Genomic DNA, 18,978 nt, shown 5'->3' on the forward strand with positions numbered 1-18,978 from the left:
TTCTCATCTGCGGCCATAGCCACATGTTTTGGGCCGCTCTGCAAGCATGGAGAACTGCGGTGGGCTCTCAGCTGGGACTCAGCCAGCACGCTGTTATTGAGTGGCAGGGGCGCTGTGGCCTTCAATGGTCGGGCCTGCTACCTTTATTGTTTCATGATAGAGTGGGTCCTCCTCCTCAGGTCTTAATAGTTCACCTAGGAGGTAATGATTTGGGGTTACTGAAGGGCAAGGCCTTAGTTTGGCAGGCCCGTGATGATTTTTTGCACATTCGGGAGCGATGGCCGGGGACGATCATAGTGTGGTCAGCCAGGGGCCAGGTACAAGGGGCCAGGTACAAGGCTAATAAGAAGGGGCCAGGTACAAGGCTAATAAGGAGCTTAAAAAGTTGCTTGAGAAGGGGTTGGGCCACTATCTGCCCCATCCGGATATTCTGGTGAGAAATCTTGACCTCTACAGAGGGGATGGGGTCCATCTCTCGGAAAAGGGTAATATGCTTTTCCTGAGAGATTTACAGCAAGGGTTGCAGGTGGCTTTGGGCCTCCCGGTGGGTGCTAAGCCCTAAGTAGAGACTTGGCCTTAGTAGTGGCAGGTTTTGGGGGTTTAGGGCACTATGCAGCCAGGGGAGGACTGTGAAGCAACCCCCTTTTGGGGAATTTGGGGTATGGCATGATCAACCCTGGGGTTTGAAGACCCGGGTGGAGATTGCAGACTGCCGGGAGACTCGGCTAGAGGGTGCTTTCTGGCGAGACGTGTGTCTGGGTTTGGGCCCTCTGGTGCGGGCCTCCCTGCTGGGCCTGCCCAGAGGGAGCTGAAGCGCTCAGCTCTGGCCGGGGGGGCTGGGTCTCTTGCCCGTTATGGCAGGGGAGCAGTTGTGGTGACCCCTAGCCGTTGGTGGGGTACCCTTGCTGTTTATGAGGTTAATTAATAAAGTGGCCCAATTTTTATTCCAACGCTTGGTGTCTGTCTCGTTATTTCGTCCTTGGGGGGCCAAACAATGGGTCCCTATATTTTGATCCTACAAAAACAGGCCAAGTGAGGACTATCTGCTTGGACCAAAAGGCTGCTAAGGTTTTCCAAAAAGGGTTTCTGCCTAAGGTTGTAAACAGGTGCTCTCAAGGCTAACTCCAGTCTCCTTTCTTCCCACCCTGCAATGGAATGTCAGAAACAATGAATTTTACCAGGCATAGTATCAGCATTTTTAAAGCTGGCTAGTAGCATATGTCTAATCTTATACTGTCTCCAAACATCCCACCCAAGCGCCTTTTGTATGATCTTATTGTTGTTGTTCAGTTGCACAGTCTTTGCAACCCCATGGACCAAGTCACGCCAGGCCCTCCTATATTCCACTATCCTCTGAAGTCCACTCAAATTCATACTAATTACATCAGTAATGCTGTCCAGCCATCTCATCTTTTGCCTTCTGTCTTTCCCAGCATCAGGATCTTCTCCAGTGAGTGCTCCCTTCTCATTTGGTGGCCAAAGTATTTGAGCTTCAGCTTCAGGATCTGACCTTCCAGGGAACAGTCAGGGTTGATTTCCCTTAGGACTGATTGATTTGATCTTCTTGCAGTCCAAGGGACCTCTCAAAAGTCTTCTCCAGCACCACACTTCGAAAGCGTCTACTCTTCTGTGCTCGGCCTTCCTTATGGTCCAACTCTCTCAGTCATACATTACTACTGGGAATACCATTGCTTTGACTACACAGACTTTTGATGGCAGGGTGATGTCTCTACTTTTTATTATACTGCCTAGGTTCACCATAGCTGTACTCCCAAGGAGCAGACGTCTTTTAATTTCATGGCTACAATCACCATCTGCAGTGATCTTGGATCCCAGGAATGCGAAGTCTGTCACTACTTCCACGTTTTCCCCTTCTATTTGCCAAGAAGTGATGGGGCCAAATGCCATGATCTTAGTTTTTTTGAGGCTGAGTTTCAAGCCTACTTTTGTGCTCTCCTCTTTCACCCTCAACAAGAGGTTCTTTAGGTCCTCTTCACTTTCTGCCATTAGAATGGCATCATCTGCATATCTGAAGTTGTTGATGTTTTCCCTGGCAATCTTAATTCTGGCTTGTGATTCATCCAGGCCAGCATTCCGCATAATGTACTCTGCGTATAAATTAAATAAGCAGGGTGACAATGTACATCCTTGTTGAACTCCTTTTCCTACCAGTCAGTTGTTCCATACCCTGTTCTGACAGTTGCTTTTGGACCCTTATACAGCTTTCTCAAGAAACATGTGAAGTGGTCTGGTACTACCATCTCTTTAAGGACTTGTGATCCACACAATCAAATGCTTTAGCATAATAAATGAAGCAGAAATAGATGCTTTTCTGATACTCCCATGCTTTCTCCATAATCCAGCAAATGTTGGCAATTTGATCTCTAGTTCCTCTATCTCTCCAAAACCTAGCTTGTACTTCTGATAGTTCTTGATCCACATACTGCTGAAGCCTCCTGTGGCAGTGAATTAACATGTGGAAGGCCCATTTGACTTCACACTCCAGGATGTCTGGCTTGAGGCCAGTGATCCTATGCTAGTGTGCAAAATCTATTGCACAAAACCCCTTTTCCTTCCTGCCTCCACTCCTAGGTACCAAGGTAAAATTAAGCTCAAACATCAAACCATTATGGTCCTTCCATCAGGAATCCATTCCAACTTTTGTTTCAAACTGGGAATCTACTGAAAGCACCTAGGAAAGCCCATCAATGATCACTAATTTGATCACATTCCAGGAGGTGAAACTACCCCTCCAAATACTAGAAAACATGAGAGCAAAACATGCCCCTTTGTGCAACCTGTGGGCATCTAGGCAGGTTACACCCATTACTCTAAGTAATGGGCCTCTTTGACATGACACACTGGCTGTGTACATTGCCATGGACGTCTGCATGTCTGGAAAAGGTAACATCACATCTGTTACTACCCCTAAAAATCTCTCTATTTTAACTCTGTATTTTCCTAGTTTCTTGATTATGTGTGTATTTTGATTGCCAAAAGTGTGATTGTATTTACTACATATTTTTCTAAGTAAACATTTTAACTATTTTAAATCTGGGGTCTTCTTTCTGAAACCTGACTATTGTATACAAATAGTTTTACCTAGAACTACTTCTGCTAATTCCTTCCCATAAAAGAGGAGACCTCTTCATTTCTGGTAACAAACGCATCACATGAGAACTGCAGCCAGGGCTTTTTTTTTTTTCCTGGGGGAACACAGTGGAATGGAGTTCTGGAACCTCTTTGTGGAAACAAAATTTTCAAAAAGTTCAAAAGTTTATGAGGGACACTTGTGTGTCATTTCCCTCTTGAAAGTTCCAGCACCTCTTTTTCCAGGAAAAAAAAATGCCCTGACTGCAGCAAAATACTTTTGCTTGTAAAATATATATTTTAAAAAAACAATTTGGCAAGAAGAAACCAGGAAACCACTTGTTCAAAAAAATGCAAATATAGTGGACAGAGATTTTGCACAATCATCACAAGCTCAATCTGCACCACAGTCTGCCCTACTTTCTTCCAGTTTAGTATTCCATTGAATTATTTCTCACATGAAAGTATGTTACCCAAACCATCCCATGACTAGCCTAGGCAGAAGTCTCATGCTGCCCCTGCTTCCATTCTTCATTCCTGAATTTATCAGAGAATAATCTGTGTCTAGTTGTCATAGAAAAATCTCCATAGTTTTCAATAGGGAAAGCTGTAAAAGACTGTACCCAGCTAGGAATGCTGGGTCTCCTGCTATAATGGCTTCTAACCATGAACAATGTACTCTGATGTAGCTATGTGTATGAGAGCCAGTTTGGTGTAGCGGTTAAGTGTGCGGACTCTTGTCTGGGAGAACTTGGTCTGATTCCCCACTCCTCCACTTGCACCTGCTGAAATGGCCTTGGGTCAGCCATAGCTCTGGCAGAGGTTGTCCTTGAAAGGGCAGCTGCTGTGAGAGCCCCCTCAGCCCCATCCACCTCACAAGGTGTCTGTTGTGGGGGAGGAAGATAAAGGAGATTGTGAGCCACTCTGAGACTCTGAGATTTGGAGTGGAGGGTGGGATATAAATCCAATATCATCATTATATATATATATATATATATATATATATATATATATATATATATACACACACACACATACACACATATTACCACTCCAGTATAAATATGTGTCATTTACAGCTAGCATTTGAAAAAATGAACTTGAACACTGGCCTTGCTCCTAAAGAAAACAACCACTAACCTGGTTTAAGAAATAGTACTTTTCATTAAGATGAATCAAAATTATAGCCCTGTGCATCACAAAAGAGTGCTAAAGTTTTGAAGTTTTCTACAGTTCTTCATTAGGTGAATGTTCAGTATGAAAAACAGAAACCAAGGACAGAGAAAATAAGTTATTTCAAGGCATGGTGGCAAAGCCAAACGTCTGCAGCTGTTGTCTTAAAATGGAAAACAGGATGTGTGCTGCTAGCTAAATTGGCTTTCTTTAGTTGGAGCTGCATAAAAGGTAGGTTTTTAAGTTGCTCCAAGTTGCTGGGACAAAGGAGAGGACAAAAATCACATTCTCCTTTTGTTAATATACCTTTAACATTCTCATATTCCATAGTATTTTGCTGTATGTTGTGACCAAACGAACACCATAAACCTAACCTAAACTAAACTGCATGCTGGGAAACTTCTAAGATGTATATGATAGCATTCCATGTTCATTAAAAGGTATTAAAAGATCAGAAAGGAAAGGAATAATTGCAAATCTTGGGGAACTGTTTATTTTCTGGGTGAACTGGTAAAAGCCCATATGCCTGTTCAACCAATTTTGATGCAGTGACTTCTGTGCAATATGTCTGGGAGTCAAAGGAAACAAACAAACAAAAAGTATCACTACAAATATAACTTCTTGTAGCAATGCCACTGAAAGACAAGAAAATAAATGAATAGCTTCGAAGCTGGACTTTTCTTATATACCAGGGATATCTCCTTAAAACTGTCTTGGAGTGTTTCAACAGAGAGAAAAAGAAAATAGCCCTGATTCTGCCTGTCGCATCTGTTTTGCAAACCAGAAAAAACTTCAGCCTGCATTGCAAAAGCATCAGCAGCTTTCATAAGCACTGAATTCACAGTAAGCATGCAATAAAACATACAAATGTAAAGTCAGTAAAGATTACATAGTGCAGTAAATCTTATAGTTGAGACTGATAACTCCCCATTTAACATAAGCACCAATGTGCTTAATATAGACAGAATTTGGCAGCATATAATTTTCATTTACAGTGAAGCACAAGGGAGGGAGCAAGTCATCGTTCCAAAACGGAACCAGTCAAACTTTCTGTAGCTGTGCCTCCTCTTTTCCCTGAAGACAAGTAGATCAAAATTAGTCCCAGATTTATCACAGGCTATATTATAAAATCTCTCCTAAGCTTCCAAGATCTAGACGAATAAATATGAACATGTGATTTCCTGTTCAACATAAAGATGCATGCCATTCTATATAACTAGGGGGGAAGTCTCTTCAATGCAGGGCCTTTTCATTTATAAAATACTGTATACATGGGCTTGTTAAAGCAGAGTTCCTCTGTTAAACAAAGCAGCAGTTACAGGTAATACAAAACAAATAAATTTATTTAAATGGCCAATAAAAAATAATGAGGTGAAATCCAGATGTTGTATCAACAGAGGCACCTGCTGGAAATTCTGGAGGAAAAAAAGGGAATGGAAAGAAAAGAGAAAAGCCTTTCTACCTATATATCCTTTTTTATATATTTCATCAATTCAGGGACATTTCAGTGGACACACAATAACATTCATTTGGCTTTTGATTGGTCATTAGATCTGGCAAATGGATATCGACATGTCCAATATCTGCAAAATAGAATTGGGCACTTTTGCATCATGTCTCTGACCACGTTAACATAGCACTTTTTTCTGTTGTGCCTTGTCCTTCAAAATGGGGTACTGCTGCCCAACATTCAGCCCACCACAAGCATTAGTTACAGCTCCCCCTCAAAATCTGGAATTATCCCTAACATGTAGTTAAGGGGTGGGGGCAACAGATGTAGTCTAGATTCCCTTCCCTCATATGCCCTCTGTACAGTCACTTTAATGTCTGTGCAGAGCTAATATTGTATGTTCTAAAACATCTTACTCTTATGAAAAATCTTTAGAATCTTTATGGACTTGCAGTGACAGGAGAACTAAATTCCAAGTGCAACAACTACACAGGCACCCACATACTTCCTCCATGTTTCTGGAGAAAAGCCACCTTCCCTAGGCAGCTATGAGAGAATGAATGCAAAGCATTGACTTGGAGGGTGTGGAGAGAACTAGTAAGACAGTGTAGCATATGTCCCATTAAGGCTACGCACAGAAAAAAATGGGTTTCATTTCATTTCATTTCATTTTGTTAATTTTAATTTTATTATTTTATTTTCCCTTGCATAAAGTGTCCATGTTTTACAAGCAGTAAAAGGCCAAACACATTTCCAGCTTTAACTCCTTTGTTCCCTCTTCATTTGGGAGTGAATCCTTCACTTTCCCTTGTAGCAGATAGGAGAAATAATCCCTGTTCTGTTAGCCATATAGTTCAGAAGGCAGGTAAAGGTTAACACAGCAGAGTAGAAACAGACTCTTGTAATCCCACAAGTCATCCTTTGTATCCTTTGTGAGCATGGCAAGATAATCATAGAAAAATGTACATGGTGATAACTATCTGCAGAAGAACTGGCACAAGGAGGAAAACTTTACAGTGTAGTTAGCAACACTTTAACACACACACACATACTACAGTAAATCACTGTCTCTCAACAGCACATCTCAGAATAACAGCAAACAACTGCTAACATCAAATCAAGCAAAATAAGATTGCCCCCCAAGTCGGAATGAAGAGTCAGACACGATGCATTGGTATAAATAATGGGCCACTTTATTCATCGTCATAATAAAACGGCAAGGGCACCCAAACTGCGGCCTGGTCAGGGCTAGGGGTCTCAACAGACCGCTCCCCTGCCATTTGCGGGCAAGAGACCCAGCCCCCAGCCGGAGCTGTGTGACACAGCTCCCGCCAGGCCGGCCCAACTGGGAGGCACGCCCCAGAGGGCCCAACCACCAGACACATGTCTCATATGAACATATGAAGCTGCCTTATACTGAATCAGACCCTCGGTCCATCAAAGCCAGTATTGTCTACTCAGACTGGCAGCGGCTCTCCAGAGTCTCAAGCTGAGGTTTTTCATACCTATTTGCCTGGACCATTTTAGTTGGAGATGCCGGGGATTGAACCTGGGACCTTTTGCTTACCAGGCAGATGCTCTGCCACTGAGCCACCATCTCTCCCCAATGATGACAGAATCTTGTTATAGTTCTACACAACACCATTGCCTCTAACATGGAGCGTTAAAGCAACAGGCAGAACACACAAAGTCCAACAAACAAAGAAATCGATTCACAATGCTCATCTATAAGTTCACACTCATTCGTTCTGAAATGGAAACCATCAAGTCCACGAGAAGTCCAATACGAAGTCCTAGTCCACATGAGGAATCTAGATAATCCCTCATTCCGATGACTTCTTCCTCAGTGAACTACACAAGTAATAAACAACGTTAGTGCATATTGTAAAACGTGGTTTCCATTTCAGAACAGATGAGTGTGAACCTACAAATAGACTTTGTGAATCAATTTCTCTGTCCACTGGACTCTGTGCACTCTGCCTGTGGCTCCAATGCTCCGTGTCAAGAGGCAATAATGTTGTGTAAAACTATAACAAGATTCTGTCATCCTGTGAAAGCAATGTCATCGGAAACAAGTGGTACTTGCACAGGGGACCTTTCCCTTTCCACAGCTAACAGTGTGTTGGTTATCTTTGATAATAGCCTGAGCCAACGGTCCTTTCCTGGAAGAGGGGGACTAAGGTGTGACGTGGGGCCAGTGAGCATAAGGTGTGATGTGGGGCCAGTGAGCATAAGGTGTGATGTGGGGCCAGTGAGTCTCAATGGAAGGCACCCTCTAGTCGAGCTTCCAGGACAGTCTGCATTCTCCCCACCCCGGGTCATCAAACGCCAAGGTTGATCATGCCAGATCCCAAATTCCCCAAAAGGGGGATGCTTCATGGTCCTCCCCTAGCCGCATAGTACCTTAATCCAGAAAAACCTGCCAAACTAAAGTGACCAACCTATTTAACAGCACCTCCCAATAGCCAAATCCACAATCCACTGATTTGCTATGCAGGGTAGGCAAAAAACACACTACAGCAACTGCCAATCAGTTGGGGAGCAAAAAATTTCTACCCGCCCCCCCAAACATGAGACGACCAGCAATCACTTACATAAAAAACGGCGGGTGGGAGGGCCGATCATTGTTGAGACTGAAGCAGGGAGAGAAGGTCTGGCCATTACAACGGCCTGGCCCCACCCCCTCAAATACATGCCCAAACGGGCTGTAGATCCTCCCTTCCCTCCCAGGGAGGCAAAGCTTGCTACTGCAGCCTAGCAACGTTGCTGCAGGCTGCAAGCATCGAATTGCCCCCCAAGTCGGAATGAAGAGTCGGACACAATGTATTGGTATAAATAATGGGCCACTTTATTAATCATCATAATAAAATGGCAAGGGCACCCAAACTGCAGCCTGGTCAGAGCTAGGGGTCTCAACAGACCGCTCCCCTGCCATTCGCGGGCAAGAGACCCAGCCCCCAGCCGGAGTTGTGTGACGCAGCTCCCTCCAGGCCGGCCCAGCTGGGAAGCATGCCCCAGAGGGCCCAACCACCAGACACACGTCTCAATGGAAGGCACCCTCTAGTCGAGCCTCTGGGACAGTCTGTATTCTCCCCATCCTGGGTCATCAAACCCTAAGGTTGAACATGCCAGACCCCAAATTCCCCAAAAGGGGGATGCTTCATGGTCCTCCCCTAGCCGCATAGTACCCTAATCCAGAAAAAGGCCACCACTAAGGCCAAGTCTCTACTTAGGGTTTAGCACCCATTGCTACTTACAGCCCTTGCCGGAGATCTCTCAAAAAAAGCATATTACCCTTTTCTGAGAGATGTACCCTATCCCCTCTGTAGAGGTCATGAAATTCCATAGAAATATCCAGATGGGGCAGATAATGGCCCAACCCCCTCCTCAAATGCCTTCCTAATTATTTTATTACCTTTGTAGCGTGCCCTCTCAATAGCTGCAGGGTCCCACACACTGCACCAAACAAGGCGGGGAAGCATGGCTGACCAAATTATAGTGGTCCCAGGCCATCGCTCTCAAATGTACTGAAAATCCTCACGGGCCTACAAGACAATGCCTTGCCTTGTACTAGCCCGAGATCATTCCCTCCTAGGTGAATAATTAAAACCTCAGGAGGAAGGCCCATGCTCCCTTGGACTAACAAAGGCAGCAGGCCCGGCCACTGAAGGCCCCGGTGTCCCTACCACTCGACACAAACATATTGGCTGAGTCCCAGCTGAGAGCCGAACGAAGTTCTCCGCGCCTGATGAGCGGCGCAAACACATGGCTATGGCCACAGATAAGAACTTGGGTCCTCTGGCCAGGAACAACAGCATCTAAAAAGAAAAAACAGTCAAACAAGAACATAAACCAGTAACATTACAGTCAAACAAGCAAAGCTAGGCACTGAGCAACGGTTGAACATAACATTTGTAATCCGATGAGTGCCAATGTCCCAAGCGCTGAATGGAGGAGGAAAGATACCCCAGGGCAGCAGCTGTTGAAGCTGCCCCAATTCTAAAGGAGTGGGTCCCAAACCGCACCCCAGACAACCCCAGCTCACCTAAAGCCCATGACGTCACAGCCCAAAACTGATGCTTTGACAGCGGGCTACCCTTATTGTGACAAAACAAAAACCCTTCCTTGGGCCCACGAACTGCCAAATAAGCAGCCAAAGCAGAACTGGGCACAGCTCAAACTTAGAGCAGGTGCCAAGCTCCAGCACAGTACCTCTTTGACACTGGTCCGTCTTAGAGCGACGGACAGTAATGACCTCCTTACCCTCAGTTAACCTCAGGTCCCGTCGCAACAAAGCATTACCATAAACATCGTTTCTGGACCGTGCCACTAGCTCACTGACTCTTAAGAGCCACCAAAAAAGGCTACCAAGGACGCAGCATGAAACAAAGTGGCCTCAAAATATGAAGCACACACCATGCCCCAAACCCCCTTCAGGCCCCTAAGAATCAGAGGGGAAATAGGTTTCCATGCATCCAGCCTAGGACCAGCCTCTCTGGCCCACCCCTCCAGCATTTTTTGGAGATGAAAATCAGCTGTTTCCTCCTTATAACCCAGTGCCTTACTGGCAAAAGCCAATGCAGACAGGCACCCCCGAATGGATCGCAAGGCCAGTCTCTTACCTCGTAGAGAAACACAGTAGTGGAGCAACTGCTCCACTGGGAGGAGCCAAACAATGTGATACCCAACCTCAGCCCTAAAGTCCTCAAACTGCTGCACAGCATGTTCGTAAGACTCCCTGGTGCTAGGCGCAATAACTAGGCCTATTGCTCTGCAGGCCTCAGCTCTCCAATCAGCCATAGCTCCTGGAGCATTGACACCGCCTCTCAATCGGCATCTGGGGCCAGCTGACGAAACCTCTCCATCTGTTTACGAGAGAGAGCGTCAGCCACCCCGTTATTCACCCCAGGAACATGCTTGGCTAAAAACAATATGTAAAGCCACAGACAACGCAGAGTGAAGGCCTGCACCAACCTCATGACCCGCTAGGATTTGGATGAAAGGGAATTAATGACATGGTCTACCGCCATATTATCACACCAAAAATGAACTGTACGATTGGCCATATCTTTCCCTCATAGCCAAACTGCAACTATAATGGGAAAAAACTCAAGAAACGTAAGATCTCGGTTCACTCCCGCCTGCCTCCAGGAGTCTGGCCAACCGTCCGTGCACCAATGTCCGCGGAAAGACTCCAAAATCCAGAGATCCAGCAGCATCAGACATGACCTGAAGCTCAGCTTCAAGCCTCATGTCTTCTCTCCAAAAGGAGATCCCATTAAAGGACTCAAAAAATTCTTGCCAAACCCCCAAATCTTCCCTCATGCTGCTGGTAACCCATGTTGTATGCTGCGGCAAGTGTAGACCTGCTTTAACTACCTGCTCTAAACCCTTAACAGAACTAAGGTTCCCAGACAAAAACGGAACCCGGGGCCCCTGAAAAGGGATCCTAAAACCAAACTTGAAACCATTTAACAGGTAAACACTGTCAGCTCTCCGTGGATACCTGGACAGCCAGCGCTCAAGAGGACCCACCTTTATCGGACTGGGCCTCTTTTCCAGCCTGATAACTTCCCCATCCTCCCCCTGGCTTCTTTTGATTCTTACGCACCCAGGCTTTAGGGCAGTTATTGAAGGAGTGAGGCCCGCCACATATGGGGCATTCTGTCAGGCATTGTTTATTTCTTTCTGATGGTAGCTATCAAAATATAGAAATGTTACTAACCATGAATAAAACTCAGGCACATCAAAGTAGAGAACTCTTTCGCTTTTACTAACAAATGCAGGAATGTACTCTTTGAAGATAAAACCTCCTGGGACCAATTCCCAGGCCAGCCAGGCTTGGACCCAGGAAGCGCTAGCCATAATAGAGATAAGAAAGTTACAGTGTGAAGTTTCACATGTGAATGTAGAATGGTTTAGAGAATGTAGAATTGTTTATAGAAGCCTTTGATGTGACATCTTTAAGTATGCATCTCACTGTTATGCTGTATCAGTTCCAATACCCAGCTCGGCTGACCCACATGGATTATCAATAAACCAAACTTTGTTTCAAAAATCCAAGGATTGGTTATTTTGAAATCTCATGCTTGACATTTTGGAACTGATCCTTTATTTAGAGTTTATCTGCTCTGGCAACATTTAAGCCGGATGGCTGAAAGAGGGCCGGATAACAGAACCTACGGATCCATTTGAAGGAGTAGAGTATAAGACCCCCCCCTCGGCACATCGTTGGAGCTCGGAGAGTCGGGGGATGCGGATCTCCTCTGCATGTACAGCAGTTGTTCATCACCCCTCGGAAGTGGGAGCCACGTACTTCTACCACCCTGATGGACGAGGCACCAGCATGCCACGAAATCATCCTGGCGAGACCCAGATGAGGCGGAAAAGGCGGCGGGAACCCCGGAGAGAGGAGGGAGGAGAGCCCGTGCCGAGATGAGGATGAAAGGGATGGGCCGCGGCCTGAGGACAACCGTGCCGGCAAGTCCGAGTCAGAGGAGGAGGACAAGGGTTCCCCTAAAGAAATGGACATTCTGAAAACTGTGACGGGCGAGATGACTACCATGGCAAGAGAACTACAGGATGAAATTCAAGCAAACGCCACCTTCATGGCGAGAGAGATGCAGAGGCAGATTGACCGGCTACTGATGCAGGACTTTGGGAGAGCCCCACCGGCTCCATCCGCCACGCCAGCCCCACAAGTGTCTCCCGTGGTACCGGCGCAGCCAGTACCCCCAGCTGTCCCTGCACCACCAGGGCCGCCAACCCCACAACCACTGCTTCCAGGGCCCTGGGACTACAGGGGAGGCAGGGAATTGGACGTCACTTTCGACGGTGACCCCGAAGAAGTGGAGTACTTCACCATTCAAACGAATAGTTACATGCGTTACTGGGGGAACACGTTCCCGGATGACTTCAGCCAAGTGGACTACCTTGTCAGTGTCCTATTACTTTAAGGTGAATTGGAACTGCCAAAGGATTGTGTCATCCTTGAGTACAGGTGCTATAGTTTCATCAGGTGTGAGCCATTAACCAATTTGGAATGGGAGTGGCTAAGGCGACTTGAAATGCAGTAGCCAGCTACCTGTTCAGTGTGGGATAGGAAAGGACGGATATAGCGTGGCATACTGTTGGATGGATATTGAAATTGATGACTGTGGACTGTGTATTGACTATTCGTTTGGACTTTGTATCTGTACCTCTGCCTGGCTTTATTGGATGTAAGTGTATGACTATTGGACTGCTTCTTGACTCTGATATCTGCCTGAACCCAACACAGTTTGTTGAACCGGCTGTTTGTGTGAGTGTCTTCCTTAGAACTGCAACTGAGACTGGTCTGACCAGAGTTACCCAGTGGGCGCTTCTACTACAACTCTTTCATACCTCAGGTCCAAACTTAAGGGAGCAGAGAAAAGATGGTATGTGAGCCTATACGAAACAAGGGGCCCCGAGCTCGACACTGTGGTGGGGTTCCTGCAAGCTCTACTGACCCAATACGAAAACCCCCTCCAGGAGATAAGAACATAAGAACATAAGAACATAAGAGAAGCCATGTTGGATCAGGCCAACGGCCCATCAAGTCCAACACTCTGTGTCACACAGTGGCAAAAAATGTTATATACACACATACACTGTGGCTAATAGCCACTGATGGACCTGTGCTCCATACACTGTGGCTAATAGCCACTGATGGACCTGTGCTCCATACACTGTGGCTAATAGCCACTGATGGACCTGTGCTCCATATTTTTATCTAAACCCCTCTTGAAGGTGGCTATACTTGTGGCTGCCACCACCTCCTGTGGCAGTGAATTCCACATGTTAATCACCCTTTGGGTGAAGAAGTACTTCCTTTTATCCGTCTTAACCTGTCTGCTCAGCAATTTCATCGAATGCCCACGAGTTCTTGTATTGTGAGAAAGGGAGAAAAGTACTTCTTTCTCTACTTTCTCCATTCCATGCATTATCTTGTAAACCTCTATCATGTCACCCCGCAGTCGACGTTTCTCCAAGCTAAAGAGTCCCAAGCGTTTCAACCTTTCTTCATAGGGAAAGTGCTCCAGCCCTTTAATCATTCTAGTTGCCCTTCTCTGCACCTTCTCTAAAGCTATAATATCCTTTTTGAGGTGCGGCGACCAGAACTGCACACAGTACTCCAAATGAGACCGCACCATCGATTTATACAGGGGCATTATGATACTGGCTGATTTGTTTTCAATTCCCTTCCTAATAATTCCCAGCATGGCATTGGCCTTTTTTATTGCAAATGCACACTGTCTTGACACTTTCAGTGAGTTATCTATCATGACCCCAAGATCTCTCTCTTGATCAGTCTCTGCCAGTTCACACCCCATCAACTTGTATTTGTAGCTGGGATTCTTAGCCCCAATGTGCATTACTTTGCACTTGGCCACATTGAAGCGCATCTGCCACGTTGACGCCCACTCACCCAGCCTCAACAGATCCCTTTGGAGTTCCTCACAATCCTCTCTGGTTCTCACCACCCTGAACAATTTAGTGTCATCCGCAAACTTGGCCACTTCACTGCTCACTCCGAACTCTAAATCATTTATGAACAAGTTAAAAAGCATGGGACCCAGTACCGAGCCCTGCGGCACCCCACTGCTTACCGTCCTCCACTGCGAAGACTGCCCATTTATACTCACTCTCTGCTTCCTATTACTCAGCCAGTTTTTGATCCACAAGAGGACCTGTCCTTTTACTCCATGATTCTCAAGCTTTCTAAGGAGCCTTTGATGAGGAACTTTATCAAAAGCTTTCTGGAAGTCAAGGTAAACAACATCTATCGGGTCTCCTTTGTCCACATGTTTGTTCACCCCCTCAAAGAAATGCAACAGGTTAGTGAGGCAAGATCTTCCCTTGCAGAACCCATGCTGAGTCTTCCTCAATAACCCGTGTTCATCAATGTGCCTACTCATTCTGTCCTTGATAATGGTTTCTACCAACTTTCCCGGTATTGAAGTCAGACTGACTGGCCTGTAGTTTCCCGGATCTCCTCTGGAACCTTTTTTAAAGATGGGGGTGACATTTGCTACCTTCCAGTCCTCAGGAATGGAGGCAGATTTCAATGAAAGATTACAGATTTTTGTTAGAAGATCCACAAGTTCAACTTTGAGTTCCTTCAGAACTCTCGGATGTATGCCATCCGGACCCGGTGACTTATTAGTTTTTAATTTGTCTATCAGTTGTAGGACCTCCTCATTTGTCACCTCAATCTGACTCAGGTCTTTCAACACCCCTTCCAAAATTAGTGGTTCTGGGGCGGGCAAAAAGTTCTCGTCTTCTACAGTGAAGACGGAGGCAAAAAATTCATTTAGCTTTTCAGCCATTTCCCTATCCTCCTTCAGTAGTCCTTTTACCCCATGGTCATCCAAGGGCCCCACTGCCTCCCTGGCTGGTTTCCTACTTCTAATATATTTGAAGAAAGTTTTATTGTTGGTCTTTATGTTTTTTGCAATATGCTCCTCATAGTCCCTTTTTGCCTGCCTGATCACAGTCTTGCATTTGATTTGCCACAGCCTGTGTTCCCTTTTACTAATCTCACTTGGACTGGTTTTCCACCGCTTAAAGGAGTCCTTCTTACCTTTTACAGCTTCCATTACTTTATTTGTTAACCACGCAGGCCTTTTCTTATGCCTGTTTGTGCCTTTCCTAACTTGTGGTATGTATTTTATCTGAGCTTCTAGGATTATAGTTTTAAATAGCGTCCAAGCTTTCTCAAGGGTTTTGACCGTATGTACCTTTCCTTTCAGTTTCTTCCTCACATGCCTCCTCATCTCAGTGTAATTACCCCTTTTAAAGTTAAACGTGGTTGTGGTGGTCTTTTTGGACGACTCCCTATTTATACAAACGGTGAAATCAATAACATTATGGTCACTGCTCCCAAGCGGCGCAATCACTTTTACATCTCTCACCAAGTCTTGGGCATTACTTAGGACCAAATCCAGGATCGCCCCACCCCTGGTAGGTTCTGAGACCATCTGCTCCATAGCACAGTCATTGAGAGCATCAAGAAACTCAATCTCTTTCTCTCGACCAGAACACATATTGACCCAATCAATCTGCGGGTAGTTAAAATCACCTATTACAACACAGTTTTTACGTTTAGCCGCTATCTTTAAGCCTTCCATCATATTATAATCGTCCTCTCTCTTTTGATTTGGTGGGCGATAACAAACTCCCATAGTTAAATTTCCTTTTGGGCCCTCTATTTCAACCCAAAGCATTTCTAAAAGTGAATCTAATTCTCTGATCTCAGCCTTACTGGACCGTATATCCTCTCTGACATACAGAGCCACCCCACCTCCAACCCTTCCCTCCCTATCCTTCCGATATAGCTTATATCCAGGAATCACCGTGTCCCACTGATTCTCCTCATTCCACCAAGTTTCTGAAATTCCCACAATGTCTATGTTTTCTCCCAGCACTAAACATTCCAATTCACCAATTTTACTTTGAACACTTCTAGCATTTGCATACAAACATCTATAATTTCCCAGGCGAGCTAGGCCCGCCACCTTCCTCCTGCCGCCTCGAGACACTGGCAGACAGTCCATATTGTTTGTCACCTTCACAGTGGACAACTCCAGTCCGTTACCCGGTAGAAAAATAGCAGCTAACCCTTCATCTCTTTGAGACGAGTCCTCCCGAACCAGAGACATTTCATCTCCTGTCGGCTTTCCCCCAAGATTTAGTTTAAAAACTGCTCTGCCACCTTTTTGATTTTAAGCGCCAGCAGCCTGGTTCCATCCGGGGACAAGTGGAGACCGTCTCTTTTGTACAGCTCCCGCTTGTTCCAGAAAGCATCCCAGTGCCTAACAAACTTAAACCCTTCCTCCTTACACCATCGTCTCATCCACACATTGAGACTTCTAATTTGTGCCTGTCTCTCCTGCCCTGCACGTGGAACAGGTAGCACTTCCGAGAAGGCTACCTTGGAGGTCCTGGCCTTAAGTCTCCCGCCTAGCAGCCTAAATTTTTCCTCCAGGACCTCACGACTGCATTTCCCCACATCGTTGGTGCCAACATGCACCACGACCACAGGCTCCTCCCCAGCACTGTCTATCAGTCTATCTACTATCTTTGGTGGGGGGCCCCACAGAATAAAATTTTGGATGGAGGACCCCCCTCTCGCAGCCCCCACTCTCTCTGGTTCTGCTTCTCTGGTGGCCCCCACCCCCCTCCATGGCACTCCCTCACTTCCTCCATTCCACCCCGTGAAGTGCCAGCTCCTCCTGGGGCTTTTTCCAGACCCTTCACCGCCGATCATGGGACTAAATCCATGCCGGGAGGCCAGCACTCCTCTGCTGGTCTTCCAGCACTCTCCGAAGCTCTAGCACTGGGGCCGCAGCAAAAGGAAGCACCAGCAAGCCCTGCAAGAGTGCTCGCCACCTCTGCTGCTTCCTCCCTACTTCCCTCCCATGCAATCTGGAGAGGGAAGTAGGGAGGAAGCAGCAGAGGCGGCGGGCACTTTTGCAGGGCCTGCTGGTGCTTCCATTCACCGCGGTCCCAGTGTTAGAGCTCCGGAGAGCGCTGGAAGGCCAGCAGAGGAGCGCTGGCCTCCAAGCACGGCTTTCCCCATGATTGCCATGATCGGCGCGGGGGGCGGGGCTGGAAAGAGCCCCAGGAGGAGCCGGCGCTTCATGGGGTGGGAGGAAGGAAGGGAGGTGGAGGCGCCGCATGGAGGAGAACGGGGGCGGCAAGAGTGGCAGGGAGTTCAGGGGCTGCAAGGAGGGGCCACACTAGTCAAGGGGGGGGCAATGGAGGGGCCATACCCCCCCCCCGGCGACTACAGGCCTGGCCCTCCATGAGCCTAATCCAGCCTTTGGGCTTCATGTTTTACACCCCTGCTCTATTCCGTTATTAGGAAAATGGCAGCTGAAACTATTGGAGATCAGAGTGAAACCACTGAAGATCAGACACTGCAATAATGAAAGGAGCCAAAACAAAACAAAAGGTAGGGCTTTTTCTGTTATAAGGTGTTTAGATGGGGAATTTGTTTCATTTTCATATTAATCATAATAATGAAACATCCCCATTTTCATAATTCTTATGATTAATGATAAAATAAATGTACAAATCTAATACAGAAGAGTCTTGTGTTGTAATCTAGGAAATCATGAAGGTTTTTATTGTACACACATATATCTGAATGGAAAAATTATGCCATTCAGAGAAAGTCTCCAGCATTTACAGTAACACAATGCAATGCACAGATATCTTAAATATCAGTGCTAGGAGGCAACATCAGGGGAGGGCCTTCTCCTCTACAACTGTTGTTGGACCTCCAGAAGAACGGGTTGGCCACTGTGTGAGACGGGATGCTGGACTAGATGGACCGCTGGTCTGATCCAGTTAGGCTCTTCTTTTTATGTACCATTACAAAGGAATACAGTAAAGCAACCTGCTGATCAGCCCTGAAAGGTAAATGATCAAACAATCCATTAAAAATCAGCTCCTTTTTTATGATTGCTGAACAGGAACTGGTGGGTGTTCAAGTAGCCCTGCTGGCTTGTGGCTACCCCAAGAAAGGAAGAGAAAGTTATAGAAGAGAGGTAGAGAGACTTGATTTATTTCTCCTTAAACAGAAAGGCACAGAGAGGGCAGTGGTCCTTTTTATTTTATTCAGTTATCTTGTAATTAGAAAACATTTCATTCTGCTACATTAAAAAAAAAACAGTACAAATGCCTTAGGAGCTTCATCATTGCTGGGATGTTTATAGCAGGAAGATTTTAAAAAACAAGGCAGAATTATAGAAAATTATATCCACCCTTTTCTGACCAGAACAAACCAGAATGTGTCAGTCAGGCTGGTTATAGTTATGGAGAGCTGCTTATATAAAGTCAAGGAACTCCTCCCCCTTAACCACTGAGACAGCAATGACTGGTGAAACATGTAGGTAAGACTGACCTATTAATGCAATCAATCCTCTTCAGGGACAACATTTATTTCCCTCCACTGTATGGCAAGATTCCAGTTCTATTATCTCTCCTCTCTTTCCTGACTTCGAACTCTGTAAAGGGCAAGCAAGTGCCAAAGTAATAATAGAAAAATAATATATGAATAATAAAAATGAACATTATTTCATTTTTGGAATATTTATATAAACAAAATAAGAATTTTGCTTCATTATTGGTTAACATCTAATCCATACATCCCTATTTAATTTAGTTTGGCTACTTTGACCATCTTTTTTATTTCCTTTTTTTTTTCTCCAAGACATTTCTGTACCGAGAAATATCAG

Source organism: Heteronotia binoei, chromosome 3 (genome assembly GCF_032191835.1).
Source record: "Heteronotia binoei isolate CCM8104 ecotype False Entrance Well chromosome 3, APGP_CSIRO_Hbin_v1, whole genome shotgun sequence".
In the NCBI taxonomy this organism is placed as follows: Eukaryota; Metazoa; Chordata; class Lepidosauria; order Squamata; family Gekkonidae; genus Heteronotia; species Heteronotia binoei.